The following is a 12,771-nucleotide window of genomic DNA, read 5'->3' as shown; positions in this document are numbered from 1 at the left end:
AGAAAACTCTGAGACATAATTTTGCAGGAATTTTTCCTAAAATTAAGTTTTTAGAGTTCCAGAGACCTGCATTCAAATCCCAGCTCTGCCATTTTTCTAGGAATATAGCTTAGAGACTCTGAACAGGTAAGCTCCCTCAATTGTAAAATGTGAATGCTCATGCCATCCTTCATTTTATTAAAATATTTTGAATACATATTATATATTCATGATACAAAATATATGTGGTACAAGAGTATCCAGTGAAACACATTATTCTTCCCTCCACTGATAGCCACAAAATGCTTCTCCCTGGTACAACGCCTGTTACCTAATTCATGAGTTCTCTTCTACAAATATTCCATGCATTTATAAACACACACATTTACACCCACACATATTTTAAAATTACATCTGAGTACCTATTTTTAGGGTTGTCAATTAGGCAAATAGATAAAGCTTGTAAAGCATCCAGTCCCTAATCATATTATTAGTGGGTTTTTCAAAGTACTTTAAAGAATCATTTACAATATACAATGTTTGCTAGTGCCTAAATTCTAGGAGCAGTAGCTGGAAGGAAGCCATTATCCACTGAGGAGAGAGAACTTCTGACATATCACTCAGCTGACACACTGTAAGGCATCGATGATGCCGGCCATCTGTTTCTTTTTCTTCCACTGCCAGAGTATCATAAATTTTCTTCTGCAGCAATCAAGTTCTACCTCTTTCTGTAGCAAGTGTCTATGGTGGAAGAAATACATCAAGCTAAACAAAGTTGGAGACATCCAACTGTCTAGGTCACACTATTGATGGAAACAGTTGCAAAGGAAGTTTAGGCGAACCTTGGAAGCCAAACTGGATTTCTTAAGAACTTTAAATGAAGCAGCGCCACTGAATTCAACTTAAAAGAATCTCTTGAAACATGCAAAGACAAGAATATAGTCTTAAAACTATTACATATTAGAGTTGGAAGGTCTCTACACGTAGAAAGCATTATTGTTCCTTATTCTCACCTTTCCTATGTTCATGTCCCTTGACATGATTTTCCATTTTTCCCCCTAGAGGCAGAATCCACCTCTTTGATTCTAGTCTTAACCACATGGCATGCTTTGGTCAAAAGAATGTAGGTGAAAGGGAAAGTGACACAGTTTTGAGCTCAGACATTAATGGTTATTGAATGTTTCTACCCACCCATTTGCACTTTCTGCCCTCACCATGAGCTGATTCCCCCTTGTGTTACCCAGTGGCCCAAGAAGGATGAAAATCACATTGAGCATCAGAACTGGAACCTACCTAGAACACAGACATGTCAAGGCTAGATCAGCTGAACCCCAGTCAATCTGCAAATTTATGAGTTAGGATGATGATAATTTAAGTCAGAAAATTTGATGTGGCTTGCTATATAGTATTATCATGGCTACAGCTGATTATAACTCTCATAGATCACTCCTAAAGGGAAAGGAATGTTTCTATGTTTCAGCTTAGCATAGTGAGGAGTGCATAACAGGCACCTATATTTGTTGCATTGTATTGAACCTAATGCAACAGCTTATTTTCAGATGAAGATCCCTCTGGGTTTACAGAGGACTGACTTATTGTCCAAGGAGTATTATACGGTTAAGTAGCACGAAATGTAGAATTGGATTTCCCTATCCCCCAAGCTAGGGGACAACGACCTTAAAAAGCAGGGCTTCTCAACCTTTTCACTATTAACATTTGGGGCCATCTCTAATCTCTACACGCTAGATCCCACATACGTAAAAACCAAAAATGTCTCCAGACATTGCCAGATATACCAAGTAGAGCAAAATTGTCCATAGTTGGGAACCAATGAACAACTACAACACTTTTGACTAGATAATTTTTAACTGCTAAAACATATGCTTAAAAGAATGCAGACTGGATAAAATATAAGGGTAACTGATCTCTTACTCATATAAGTTTTCTTACGAGTATTTAAAACACTGGAAATCATAGTAATGAGTTAACTAAAGACCAACGTGGAACCTAAATTAACCACCTTCAACAACTACAGAGTGGAGCACAAGGCAATTCTTTGTAGTTAAAATGATTTTAGAAATAGAATTTTAGGTGCTCATTCTCATGGATCCATTCTGTCTTCCTGGAATTCTGGTCATTTTTACCATTTTCCTTATTACAGCTCAGAAAAAAAGTCTGCAGGGCCAGGGAATAAGAAAATCCTTTTTCTTTGTTAAGATTTTCCTAATTCTTGATCAAGACTTGAAAGCTCTCTTGGCTCATTCATCCCTACCAGCTATCTGACGGCACTGACCTCCCCCCAGCAGTGGGGCTGCACTTACCTCGGCATACGATGGAACTCATTAGCTCATCATATACATTTGTTATCCTATTAGCCACTGATACCTTCTGTAACAGTGCTTCTTCTATCTACCCATTAGAATTTCGAGGACTACTTCCATAACACACAGATGCTTAGCCTCACCCCAGACCATTTAAATTTAACTTCCTGGAAATAAAGCTGAACACTAGTCATTTAAAAAAAATCCCCTTGTAATTTCATTGTGCAGGCAGGATTGACAACTAGTGTTTTAAAACATATGTCATATGAGGTCGCATTTAGTTAAAGAACCAACCACATCAAGAACAACACTGAAAGCTCTTACCATGACCCATAAGGGTCCTACAAGATCTAGTCCCTGGCTATCCCTCTCTCATCTCTAACCACTCCCCCAACCCTCTCTGCTCAGCCACACTGGTCTCCCTTTCACCCATGACATGCTTCAAGTAGGACCTTTGTCTCAGGATCTCTGCTTTTTACATCTCTTGTCCTAGAATATTCTTTCCCAGATGTTCACGTGGCCCACAACCTGACCTCGTGCCCAGGTGATTCCTCAGATACCCATTCCCCAAGATGCTTTCCCTGACCTCTCTACAGAAAAGAGCACCTTTTTCTCTGCAACCTCACCAGCATCTGTTGTTTCGTGAGATGATATCTCATTCTGGTTTCTATTTGCATTTCCCTGATGATCAGTGGGAAGGTGAATTAGTTCAACCACTATGGAACACAGTGTGGTGATTCCTCAAAGATCTAGAAGCAGAAATACCATTTGACCCAGCAATCCCATTATTGGGTATATACCCAAAGAAATATAAATCATTCTATTACAAAGATACATGCATGCATATGTTCATTGTGGCACTATTCACAATAGCAAATACATGGAATCTACAAAAATGCTCATCAATGATAGACTGGATAAGGAAAATGTGGTACATATACACCATAGAATACTATGCAGCCATAAAAAGGAATGAGATCATGTCTTGTGCAGGGACATGGATGGAGCTGGAAGCCATTATCCTCAGCAAACTAAGGCAGGAACAGAAAACCAAATACTGCGTGTTCTCACTTGTAAGTGGGAGCTGAACAATGAGAACACATGGACACAGGGAGGGGAGCAACACATACTGGGGTCTGCCAGGGGTGGGGTTGGGGGAGGGAGAGCATTGGGAAAAATATCTAATGCAAGCTGGGCTTATTACCTAGGTGATGGGTTGATAGGTGCAGCAAACCACCATGGCACACATTTACCTACGTAACAAACCCGCACATCCTGCATATGTACCCCAGAACTTAAAATTAAAATTATTAAAAGAAAAGAGCACCTTTTAACTCTCTATCCCCCCAAGCTTTGCTGTGTTTCTTCAGGGCACTTATTAAAATATGACTTAGATACATGTGCATCTTTGTTCATTTTCTCCCTCCTCATGATGGCAGGGACTGAACATGTTTTGGTTCACTTCAATACACCCAGCATCTGTATCAGTGCCCAGAATCCAGAAAGAACTCATAAAACAATTGCTGAAAGATCTTAACAAGAACTTTAAAATATGTTTATGTTTATTCCAATTCAGGCACTGGATTAGGTGCTTTATAACATGACTACCTCATTTCTTCTTCAGGGGAAGTCTTGTTTTTCTTAATTAAGAAACTTGAGAATAAGAAAAGTTAAGAAAAATACACAAAGTCAAATACATAATAAGTTCCAACATCATAATTAGAACCCAGGATTTTTTCATTCCCACACTCGTTTTTCCCTCTAACACGACAGCCCTTTGACTTAGGTTCTTTTCTTGGACAGAGTATAGAGGGGGAAAACTCAGGGCGTTGGGCAACTTGAGTTTGTAATGGCCACCATAAAGCTCTGACTGTGAGCAAAACAATGAATATTCTTTGACCCTAGTTTTCTTGCCTGTAAAATAATTGGTTTGAACAACATCATATTTAAGAATCCTGCAGAGCTTCAGAATTCTACTGTAGACAAGACTGGACTTGTTCTATATGGCCATAGACTGCAGAACCACCAGGGAAAAGATGACAAAGATCCACATTCAGGTCAACATGAAAATTCCATTTCTAACAAATGCAGCTTTCTGAAAGGTGGCCAGGCTTCTTCCATGAGGGGTGGTCAGTCTCTATAGCTGTGAGGTTCAATCTTGTCTTCAGGGAATAGCCTGAAGAGCCTTCTTCCTTGCATTGGGGTTGAACTTGAAAACTTCTGAGTTCCCTACACATTCTGTGATATTCTATTTTTCATAGACACTATGTTTGTTAAATAATTATGACTCTGCTTTGCTGGCCTGTCACAGCATAGAGAAGCGACCTATCTATATCTTGTCCTGAAATATAGGCCTCAGCAAACAATATGGAGCCGTAGACCACAGGCATCCTCTGTTCTGCCATTGCGGGGAGGTAATTACCACAGTGCTCCTTCATTCCACACTCTTCCTGGGCCAATCAGCATCCCTCACGGGAAGAGGGCAGCCAATCAGCATTCAGATACTCCGAAGAGCAAACTGACAGCTTGGATCCCGGCAGTTGGTTTGATTATCCCCTTAGAGAGAGTGTGCAGTTGAAGTCTCTCATGGAAAATAAGTCAAGGTGGGAGAAGATTCCAAGTTGTTTATTTATAAGTGAGACCTTTATCTTCAAACAGCTTTGAGAGGAAGCCTGTCACTAAGGACTGAACTGAATTTTCCATTCCAAGACTTAATTCTCTTTAGAGCTTAACAGTCTTTCCTGCTGCTGCTATTTCCAGAAATAACCAAAATGCCTACAGAGTGATGTCAATGGCACCAGAGATCAGATAACAGCCTACACTATGAAGTAACAGATGAAGCTTTTCTGTTAAATCTAAAACAAACTGTAGAAACCCTGAACACTTTTCTTTTGAATCAGCATGAAATGGACCATGTATATATATGGTCCAGTTTATAAAAAGCTACATTCAGCTAGATCTTTACAGACAACCTATTTTTATGCCATATGTATATTAGCATTATCAGAAGAAATGCACTTTTAGATATAACATTATTTGTGAACACTAAAAGCTTTCATCAAAATATTTCCAATGACTTTGGACATTTGTTGGTAAGGAGAAATATATGAACTATATTTGAACCTGAAGTTAACTTTATTTGCATTTCCATTTTCTTGTTTTAGTCAACAAAATGTTCTAGAGTTTCCAGCAAATGCCTTGTCATTATTGATTTTGAAGTAGGAAATTAATGTTTATTAATGTTTATTAATGAAATATAATGTTTATATATATATATATAAAACTTATGCTCTAATTTTGCCTTGAATTGTTATTCTTTGGGCTAGGGTTTATAACCTCTTCGAGTCTACTCGAAAGTGGTGACACTTAAATGTTGATGTCTTCTGTTCTCCAGAAATGCTGTTAGAAGCAAACCACAGCTTCAAAGAATTATTTCCCAAAGGCAAAATTGCTGCTGACACTATTTAAGAAATACTACTTACGTTTGGCTCAGCAGGGTTAAGTAGACACAAAGGAAGGGAATGTTTACCCAGCTCCAATGGGACAGAAGGAAAGAGTACATCAGCACAGTTTTGTCTGTGGAATTCAGAGCACAGGTTGGGGCTTAGTATCAAAAATCTTATCCATGCATCAGTTCTTCAATCTGCCTTCTCTATTACTTTCCATAACTCTAATAAAGAGAGGAAATTTAGTCGCATTCACCTCTTGCCACACTTATATTGCTATCATTTCCTTTCTGAACCATTAAGCAAGTATTTTGACTTTTCTTTCTCTGGATGTATTAGTTTTCCTGTGCTGCTGTAACAGACCACCATATACTTAGTGGCTTAAAACAATACAAATTTATAATCTCATAGTTCTATAGATCAGAAGTTGGTATGACTCTCACCAGGCTAAAACCAACATGCTGGCAGGGCTGTGTTTCATTTTAGAGGGTCTAGGGGAGAATCTGTTTCCTTGCTCATTTAAGTTATAGGCAGAATTCATTTCCTTTCAGTGTAGGACTGGGGTCTCTATCTTCTTAATAACCGACAACTGAGGTCCATTCCCAGCTTGCAGAAGTTGCCTATGTGTCTTGGCTTGTTACCCCTTCTTGCACACGCAAAGCCAGCAATGGCTGGTTGATCTGTTGTAACCTGGATTATGAGAATAATACTAAAGTAGTACTTGCATTGGATTAGAGGACCCTCTAGGGAAAGAGGAGACTTTTAGACAGGAAGACTTCATTACCACTGGCAGTAAAAGGCCCTTAATTTACATGAGCTAGTCAAATAGTCCTTGTGGAAACTCTAGGATTTGCAGTATAGATGTGTCTCAGGTCAAGGTCAGATCTATCCTATTTCAGTCTAGGCAGAAGTGCAATAAAAATAGAATAAATATGGGAGTTTATAAAAAGCTACATTCAGCTAGATCTTTACAGACAACCTATTTTTATGCCATATGTATATTAGCATTATCAGAAGAAATGCACTTTTAGATATAACATTATTTGTGAACACTAAAAGCTTTCATCAAAATATTTCCAATGACTTTGGAAATTTGTTGGTAAGGAGAAATATATGAACTATATTTGAACCTGAAGTTAACTTTATTTGCATTTCCATTTTCTTGTTTTAGTCAACAAAATGTTCTAGAGTTTCCAGCAAATGCCTTGTCATTATTGATTTTGAAGTAGGAAATTAATGTTTAAAAACTATAATTCTGGAAGAATAGTATATGTATATATGTGTGTGTGTATATATATATATACACACATATACACACACACACGGAGAGGGGGAGATGGACAAACTATATATAGGCCACATAGTATATGTACATATATATTCTAGATGCTGAGACTAACGCAAAGCTATCGATTCAGATTAGATTAAAATATAGGATATTAGTATGTATCTGTCCTTTAACTTTCAATTTTGTCCTAGTACATTGAAGTTAAACTTACCTGGCCTTGAAACAAACTAAAGGAAATAAAGATGAGTACCCTATGAGGCTTACATTGACCACTGAGAAAAGAGCAGAGTTCCCACCCCTTCACATGTTGAGGGTCCTAGACTCTTAGACTAAGATTCATAAATTGTTAAACAGGCAGTGCCTTAGAAATCACATAGTTGGACCATTTATTTTCTATTGTAACACATAGCTCTTTTCCATTCCTATTTTGCATCACTTATTCTACACTAAGGAGGACAACTATCAATGATTAATGAACTTCAAAGATATTCATTAGGCTCTATTTTCTAGGGTATAGACCTTTGGCAGAAACAGTTTATAATCTTACAGTTCTATAGATCAGAAGTTAGTATGAATCTCACCAGGCTAAATCCAAAGGGCTGGCAGGGTTGTGTTTTATTTTAGAGGGTCCAGGGGAGAATGTGTTTCCTTGCTCATAAGCTTCGGTGGGGGAAACTCTTTTGGGGCACTTTCATTCATGAGGTTGGAGTAACAAACCAATTGAGTTTGCCCAGTCCTGCTCTCTTGTTCTCCTGCGGCAAGATTAGAAAGCTGTACTTCTGCCTTGGAGTTGTTTAGATCTGAGAAGACTTAGGGACTAGGAGAGTCTCAACATTGGGAAATATTCCGAGTTCTTGGTCTCCTTCTCTTGGGCTTGTTTTGTCTCATATAAAGATGTGGTCTTCCTAGAAGAATGACCTTAGAAGGATTATTCCTTGACACTAGAGTGGTAGAACCACAGGAATGAGCAACAACGTGAACTTGGGGGATGGCTACCTGCTGGCTCCTTACACTTGCTCTGCTTCCAGGCTGGGCCAGCCTTTAGTGTGTTTATTACTCAGGATACTCCAGAGAAGTAAAATAGTGGGAATGAATGCACCTCCTTGTGGGTCACATATTGTATCTCACTTTAAGGGGCCTGCTGGGACTTAAGTCTAGTTACAGGTCTGGAACCAAAGAAAGGCAGGTCCTGAGGAGAATCAGCATTGTCTTGCATGGCAGGTTCCTGAGGAGAGACAGTTTTCTCAGGCAATGCAGGGTAAACCTCCTCAGGCAAGTTAGAAAGGCTATACAACTGGGATTAGGGTCACTTCTGCTGGAGGTGGGGAGGGATATTCTGCCTGGGGTGGAGAATCCCTTGTCATGCTGCCTTCATCACTCCATTTAAAATTATTTCAAAATTTTTCTTGATGATTTCTCAATAAATTCAACAGACTCTTTGAAAACATCCCTCCTATACTTAGTGGTACAGAATACAACTGGCCAACACTCTTTCTTAATAATTTCTGTCTTTGACAGCACCGGTAAAGAATTTAGGGGCTTGATGTCCCCAGCTTGATCAGAGTCTTCCCACATGTACCCATTTCAGCTTATAAGAACCCATTATTTCCCATCAATGCCCTCACTTTAAACAGTTGACACCCTGTCAAGCTGTGAGTTAACTTATACTGTAATTAAGCCAGTTGCAGGATGAGGCTCTGCATTAGATTTTCAGCAATTTCAGCCCTGTGGATACAGGAGAAAACAGTCTCCTTCAGGACACACATAGAAGATCTTAGGTCTTTTACGCAGCACTTAAACTGGAAATTCAAATTCCTGAGCTCATCTTTATCTGTCACCACTTTGTCTAGTGACATTAGCAGTAATCAACCAGTGTCACCGTTTCATTTATTTTCCAAAAATGTTGAAAAGTATCATATAGGGTCATGTAGCTCCTTGCTTCTTTTAAGTGATTGATTAGGAGTAAGAATGTTTTACTTATCTCTGTAAAAGTTAAGGCCATGGGATATCAGTTCTCTATTACTGGAAATAGAGTCATTGGCATCTTTAAATCTAATCAGATTAAAGAGCCAATTCCAAAAACACCAGAATCAATTCAGAAAAATTTATCTATAAAATTCTGTTTCTCTAGAATCATTTTTGATACCAAAATCTTTTTTAGTCAGGGTTCTCCAGAGAAACAGAACTAGTACCAGATACATATCACCCTTCCTTTGACATTAAGGTTCATTTTACAAATGTAGAAACTGAGATTCAGAAATACAAGTTCATTTATCGATAGTCACCTTGCTGGCTCAAGGCAGAGCTAGCAATGGGGCTCAGAGAGACATTATGTACTGCTCTTCTCATCACACACTGTTGAATGAAGAAATCATGGAACAGACTTCAATTACTTCGCATGTCTAGGAAATAGGTAATTCTGTTTAACTAAGGAATAGACAATTTAGTAAGTGGTATGACCCAGTCCTCTGATGCCAATGCTTAGTTTTGGAACCAAAATAATCTTTGGGAGCACCTAATCAGGTTGGGAGATCTCTCATCCCTGTGCTTTCAGAAACATAGCCAACCATGAATCTTCAGTCTAGAAAGGAGACCATCCACCCATCATCGTATCAGTACACTTGAAAGACTCCTCACAAAAGCAGCTGCTGACAACTTTAGCTCAGCAGAATAAGTCCAGGCAGGAAAATTAAAAAACCTTTTCCCCAAACTTCATAAAACAGAAAAGAAAAAGCTCCAGCAATGCAATAGAAATAATAGCTGTTTCCAAAATATCATTTTGATGCAAAACTAAGAGCTAGAAAAGGATCAGAAAAGTAAGAATTTGCCCATGTTTATGAAACTAATAACTGATAGAAAATGTGAACTTCTAAATAGCTCTGGAGCCTTCAGCTGGCTAACCAAGCTAAGAGTATAATGAGGCTGTTATGAAAAATCATAAAACCTGCTGGAGCTAAATGCTCAGCAAATGGGTTAAAAATTTTGTTGGCCAAAGCTGTCCTCCTGTCACCAAGGCTTTGGGTTTTATTTGCTAGAGACCCCACAGTTAGTGATTTTACATTTATAAAGCAGAGAGATCACTGAATTTAGGCTCCAATAGACAAGAATTTCTAAACTGGTCTCATCCAGCCACAGGGCCTTTGCACAGAAAATATATCTCTTCCTAAATGTGTACATGTCTCCTACCCATTTTGGCCTAAATGCACGTGTAACTCCAGAGAGATGATGACAACCTCCTTATGAAAATAGCTTCCCTCTATTGCACACCCCATCTTGTGATCTTTTGTTTTCTTCATAGCATCACATCAGTTATTCGTGGGTGTCTGGGATTGAATTTGTTGCTTACTGTATAGAAGTCCCTTAACCTCTCTTGACCTCCCTTAGCTTTCTCATCAGAAATAATGTAACATTTCCTACTGGACAAAGTTCTTGCAAGGATTAGATGATCGTGTGTGTGTTAAGCACTTATACCTGTTATGGGAATACAGTGAGAACTCAAAGGACTTAGCTGTTTCTATTGCCATAATCTGAAATTCTTTCTTTCTTTTTTTTTTTTTTTTTCTGAGATGGAGTCTCGCTCCATCACCCAGGCTGGAGTGCAGTGACGCGATCTCAGCTCACTGCAAGCTCCACCTTCCGGGTTCACGGCATTCTCCTGCCTCAGCCTCCTGAGTAGGTGGGACTACAGGCGGCCACCACCACGCCTGGCTCATTTTTTGTATTTTTATTAGAGACGGGGTTTCACTGTGTTAGCCAGGATGGTCTCGATCTCCCGATCTTGTGATCCCCCCGCCTCGGCCTCCCAAAGTGCTGGGATTACAGGCGTGAGCCACAGCGCCCGGCCCCTTGAAATTCTTTCTAAATTTACTTTATGATATTAATCTCCCCTGCCTACTCCCATACCAATTACAGTAGGAGAAGTGGGACAGGACTGTTCTTCTTCACAAATGTATCCCCTGCCCCTAGAGCAGTGTCTGGCACATCACAGGTACTGAAAGGATTTGCTGAATGAATCAATCACTAACCAAGGGTAAATCTCAAATTATTTGAGCCTCAGTTTTACCATCTATAAAAAAGAGATACTGGCTCCAAACCCATAGGTTATGATGAATCAAATGAGATTTATATCCCTGTTTCTCCAGCTGGAATACATGTGCCCCAGGGAATAATTTGGAATACCAAGAGTATGTAAAGTTAAATTAAACACATAGCATAGTTCATCAGAGGTTTGATTTTGCCAGAAGATTCAGGGGAAACAACAGTTTAGAATTTTTATACTTCTAATAGGATACTTTTTAATTATTAATTTGTTATTTTGCTCTTTCTGTATTTTTTCCTCTGCTCCACTATAAGAGGACAGTTTAGCATTTTTATCCTTTTCCCTGAGGGGCATGTGTATTGCTGGGTGAAAGCAGCATTTTGCTTTTGTTTTCAAAAAAAAAAAAAGAAATGCTGAGTGTGATTATGCTAACTTTAAGGGATCAGAGGGGAAGAAGAAAGAGCTGAATGCCTAGGGAAAGAGGATAGATGTGAGGAGGGAAGAAAGGTTTCCCCCACAAAATGAAAGGGATTCTTTTTGATGGGGTGAAGACAGTTAAGGAATAGAGGCTTATAAAGAATAACTGATACCAGAGAGACTCTCCAAGGTGGAAAATATAAGATTTTGAGACCTTTAGACAGCTCCAAGAGACATGGAGCCTCAGTCATGATTGAGACTAAATTTCCCAACAGCCAGGCAAACTAGGCACTCAGAGGAGTTGAAAACTAGTTTAGAGAAATAAATGTGTCATTTCTTATGAAGTTGGAGAATAAAAAATCACTCTGGTATATTGCCTTGCAAGGCTTAGTCAAATTCTTGCACAATTGGCAAAATACTGTTTTCCATGCCAGCTCACTTTTCTGTTAAATGATTTCAGCTTTTTAGGTTCAAGGGTTACATGTGCAAGTTTGTCACCTGAGTATACTGCAAGATTCTGAGGTTTGGAGTACAATTGATCTTGTCACCCCAGTACTGAACACAGTACCGTACAGTTTTTCAGCCCTTACCCTTCCTCTTCCCTCCCTACTCCAGTATTTCCCAGTTTCTATTGTTTCCATCTTTATGTCCATGAGTAAACAATGTTTAGCTCTCACTTCTAAGTGAGAACATGCAGTATTTGGTTTTCTGTTCCCATGTTAATTTGCTTAGAATAATGGCCTCCAGCTGTATCCATGTTGCTTCAAAGGACATATTGTTCTTTTTTATGGCTGTGTAATATTCCATGTGTATAGCTAGCACATTTTCTTTATCCAGTCCACCACTGATGGGCATCTAGGTTGATGGCATGTCTTTACTACTGTGAATATTGCTGTGATGAACATGCAAATGCATGTGTGTTTTTGGTAAAGCAACTTATTTTATTTTGGATATATACTTAGTAATGGGATTGCTGGGTCAAAGAGTAGTTCTAAGCTCTTTGAGAAATCTGCAAACTGCTTTCTACATGGCTGAACACTACCACCAAAAGTGTATATGCATTCCCTTTTCTCCTCAGCCTCACCAGTATCTGCTGTTTGACTTTTTAATGATAGCTATTCTGACTGATGTGAGATGGTATCTCATTGTAGTTTTGATTTGCATTTCCTTGATGATTAGTAATGTGGGGCATTTTTCCATGTTTATTGGCAGATCATATGTCTTCTTTTGAGAAATATCTATTCATGTATTTTATTTATTTTTAAAGGGGCTATTTGTTTT

This window comes from Symphalangus syndactylus, chromosome 21 (assembly GCF_028878055.3).
Source record: "Symphalangus syndactylus isolate Jambi chromosome 21, NHGRI_mSymSyn1-v2.1_pri, whole genome shotgun sequence".
Classification (NCBI taxonomy): domain Eukaryota; kingdom Metazoa; phylum Chordata; class Mammalia; order Primates; family Hylobatidae; genus Symphalangus; species Symphalangus syndactylus.
Note: the sequence above shows the minus strand (reverse complement) of the source record.